Raw genomic sequence first — 4,070 nt, 5'->3', positions numbered from 1 at the left:
AATCCTGAGGTTTTGGCCGTGACTGGCGCCCTAAGGACAGCGGTGAATCAGCAGCTCTGATGCTGGAACTGGGGTGTTTCTGGAGGCTGACCGATAGGGAGGGGGGTGTCTCGGTGCTGGGGGAGCCAAGACAGATGGCTTCATGTTGTCAGGTTCTGTCAGGGAAGCATCTCACCCTCTCTTTAACCTAACCCCAGGATGCAGCTGGAACAATACTGACCACTGTGGGGCACCAGGGGATCTGGGAGGGAGGGTGGGGTCCCCTTGGAGCCCCGGCAGGATCACCTCTAATCCCGGGGCTTCATCAATGGGGTGCTCAGCCCTTCCTTTTCAGCGCCCAGCTCAGCACCTGCCCTTAGAAAGGAACATGTCCTTGTTCTTTGGGTTCACAAGTGGAGGAGCTGCTCGGGGTCTCGGGAAGGGAGTTGGGGGCCAGAGGGAGGCAGGAGGGACTGCAGAGGGCAGCTGACCTGGACTCAAGCCCGGAGGCAGCCTGCTCACCTTCTGCTTTCCACACTGGAGCCCCCTGAGCCACGCCCTCTGGTTCCCCAGTTCTAAGACAATGCAGAAAGAGGAAACCCTATATAAAGAAGTTTCTGTGAAAAGATGGTCCCCTTCGTGATAATGACAGTTTTCACATTTCAAATGATTCTACCTTTGTAAGCAATGTTTATTAAAGCATTGCTCAATTTTTTTGCAATAAGCTTGAATCAATTATATGCCCAAGGAGATCCAACCAGTCCATCCTAAAGGAAATCCATCCTGAATATTCATTGGAAGGCCTGATGCTGAAGCTGAAACTCCAATCCTTTGGCCACCTGATGCAAAGAGATGACTCATTGGAAAAGACCCTGATGCTGGGAAAGATTGAAGGCAGGAGGAGAAGGGGACGACAGAGGATGAGATGGTTGGATGGCATCACTGACGTAATGGACATGAGTTTGAGCAAGCTCTGGGAGTGGGTGATAAACAGGGAAGACTGGCACGCTGCAGTCCATGGGGTTGCAAAGAATTGGACACGACTGAGCAACTGAACTGAACTGAACTGAATTATATGCCCAGAAAAGCCAAAGAAAGCTACTTTAATAGCGGGGAGAGGAAGGTAATTAGAGAGCGACAAAGCTACTCCAGATGCTGCATGAGACACGTGTGCCCCCATGCTCTGCCCCCTGGGTACGTGGGTTTTGCCTCCAAAGCCCACATCACACTGATGGCAGGGAGGAGGTCAGACTGGAGCGGGGCCAGGATGAGGGCGCTGATCATTGCTGCAGAGGAGCGGGAACTGCTGAAAGCGCGTCCAGGCAGGAGAGAAGTTCAGTGAGGGGTAGGAGCAGAGCCCCTGGCTCTGCACTGCCTGGGATTTGACAGCAGAGCCCAGCCCTCCCGGGAGCACAGCCACACCCACGGTGCACTGCACAGCTCTCGGGGCCAGGTGAGCAAGCAGCCCCTCTCACCCACCACCAGATGCAAACCTTTTCTACCCACTGCATTGTGGCATCAGAGTCACCAAGGAAAAGCGCACAGCCAAGCCCGGGATGGGAGAACACTCTACTCCCATTGAGATGAGACAGAAGAAGGCTATTCCTGCAGTAAGGACTGGTCCCGCAGGCCTCTGGGTCCCTCATGCAGCTGACACAGGATGGAGGAATGAACTCCTGAGTCTGTCTGTCCCAGTTCAGCTCAGTCTCTCAGTCGTGTCCAACTCTTTGTGACCTCATAGACTGCAGCATGCCAGGCCTCCCTGTCCATCACCAACTCCCAGAGTTTACTCAAACTCATGTCCATTGAGTCGGTGATGCCATCCAACCATCTCATCCTCTGTAGTCCCCTTCTCCTCCTGCCCTCAATCTTTCCCAGCATCAGGGTCTTTTCCAATGAGTCAGCTCTTCACATCAGGTGGCCAAAGTATTGGGGTTTTAGCTTCAATATCAGGCCTTCCAATGAATATTCAGGACAGATTTCCTTTAGGATGGACTGGTTGGATCTCCTTGCAGTCCAAGGGACTCTCAAGAGTCCTCTCCAACACCACAGTTCAAAAGCATCAATTCTTCGGCACTCAGCTTTCTTTATGGTCCAACTCTCATATCCATACATGACCACTAACTGTCGTGTCTCAGTGTACCTTGCCCCCACCACCCAGGCTTGTGCACACGATGGCCCTGCAGATGCATCACGTGGTCTCTGTGCCTGGGGGCCTGGAGGGCGCTGTGCTGCTGGCAGGCAGGGAGGCAGGATTCTAGGCCCCTGATCGCTGCCTGCACAGAGCCGCCCTTAGTCCTGTTTGAGGCAAGGCAGGTGCGCTCACAGCCAGGCCTGCTAGCTGCAGGGAGAGGACGAGCACTGCTTGGGGCCTGGGCTGCCTGACAGGAAGCAGCCGGAATCAAAGGGGTCCAGGTGTCTAATGTCGGCGAGGCCCAGCTCCTGGCCGGGAGCGCAGACAGCAGTTCTTGAGAGGCACAGAGACAAAGTGCAGTGCCTGCCGGGTCACTGTGGGCTCTGCCTAGCTGGCTCTCTCTCTCTCTCTCTTTTTAATTGGAGTATAATTGCTTTAAGGCTTCCCTGGTGGCTCAGACAGTAATGAATCTGTCTGCAATGCAGGAGACCTGGGTTCGATCCCTGGCTCAGGAAGACTCCTGGAGGAAGAACATGGCAACCCACTCCAGTATTCTGGCCTGGAGAATCCCCATGGACAGAGGAGCCTGGAGGGCTACAGTCCATGGGGTTGCAAAGAACCAGACATGACTGAGAACTAACACACACACATTCTTGTTTTGCAATGTTAGTTTCTGCTGTACAACAAGGTGAATCAGTTGTGTGTATGCATATCACCCCTCCCTCTGGTGTCTCTCTCCCACCCCCCTCCCCACCCCAGCCCTCCAAGTCATCACAGCCCCGAGCTGAGCTCCATGTACCCTATAGCAGCTTCCCACAACCTCCTCCACACACATCCCCAACCCTGGGAAGCTGGTGCCTCTGAACACGCATCCATTGGAGGACGGGACATGCCACGGGCTGGAAGGCTTCCTGGAAGCTACCTGCTGTCTCTACCCTGGCCAGGGCCCTGCCCTTGACTTGGTGACCACAGTGGGACTGACCTCTGTGTTGTAGAACCCCTCCAGAGCCACCCAGGGCTCCGCTTCTACATGGCACCCATCACGAGAGATGGCGCTCCGTCCCTGCCTCACACCCTCTGAACGCTGGCAGGAGGCTGGTTTTCTCAACTCAGTCCAGCTGGGGTTGAGGAAAGAGGACACTGGGAAGGTGTCAAGGCAGCCCTCTAAGCTGGCATTTGCTACCAATAAGAATTTGGTTAAGAATTTGGTGGTGGGGGACAGCATTTCTAAGGACCAGTGAGTCTGGCTCCAGTGGAAGGGGGCGTCTCTAAGGACCAGTGAGCCTGGCTCCAGAGGAGTGGGGATCGTCTCTAAGGACCAGTGAGCCTGGCTCCAGTGGCGGGGTGGGGGTGGGGGTCGTCTCTAAGGACCAGTGAGTCTGGCTCTGGTGGGGTGGCAGGCGTCTTTAAGGACCAGCGAGCCTGGCTCCAGTGGGGTGGGGGTCGTTTCTAAGAACCAGCAAGCCTGGCTCCAGTGGTGGGGTGGGGGTGGGGGTCGTCTCTAAGGACCAGTGAGTCTGGCTCTGGTGGGGTGGCAGGCGTCTTTAAGGACCAGCGAGCCTGGCTCCAGTGGGGTGGGGGTCGTTTCTAAGAACCAGCAAGCCTGGCTCCAGTGGCGGGGTGGGGGTGGGGGTCATCTCTAAGGACCAGTGAACCTGGCTCTGGGGCCACATGCGGGGTAGCTGGCTGGCGTGGTCCTCTCTTCCCACCGTCTTGGGTGCAGCACAGCCCCACTGTCTGTAAACCACTCCCAGTGCACAGGGGAAAGCAGCACCCAAGCAGGAAGCAAGTCAGCTCTGACACCAGGGAGACAGATGATAAATGGAAATGATGAATCTCATTCCGGCACAAAATCAGGTGGGAGGCACCATTTATCAGATTTCCAGCACAGCCTCCAAAGGAAAGACCTTGGAGGTTTTCAGTTGTCCAATGGTGAAATGGAAACCTTAACCAAGGG

This window comes from Bos taurus, chromosome 20 (genome assembly GCF_002263795.3).
Source record: "Bos taurus isolate L1 Dominette 01449 registration number 42190680 breed Hereford chromosome 20, ARS-UCD2.0, whole genome shotgun sequence".
Lineage (NCBI taxonomy): Eukaryota > Metazoa > Chordata > Mammalia > Artiodactyla > Bovidae > Bos > Bos taurus.
The sequence above is the reverse complement of the archived record's forward strand: the minus strand, read 5'-3'. Positions refer to the sequence as shown.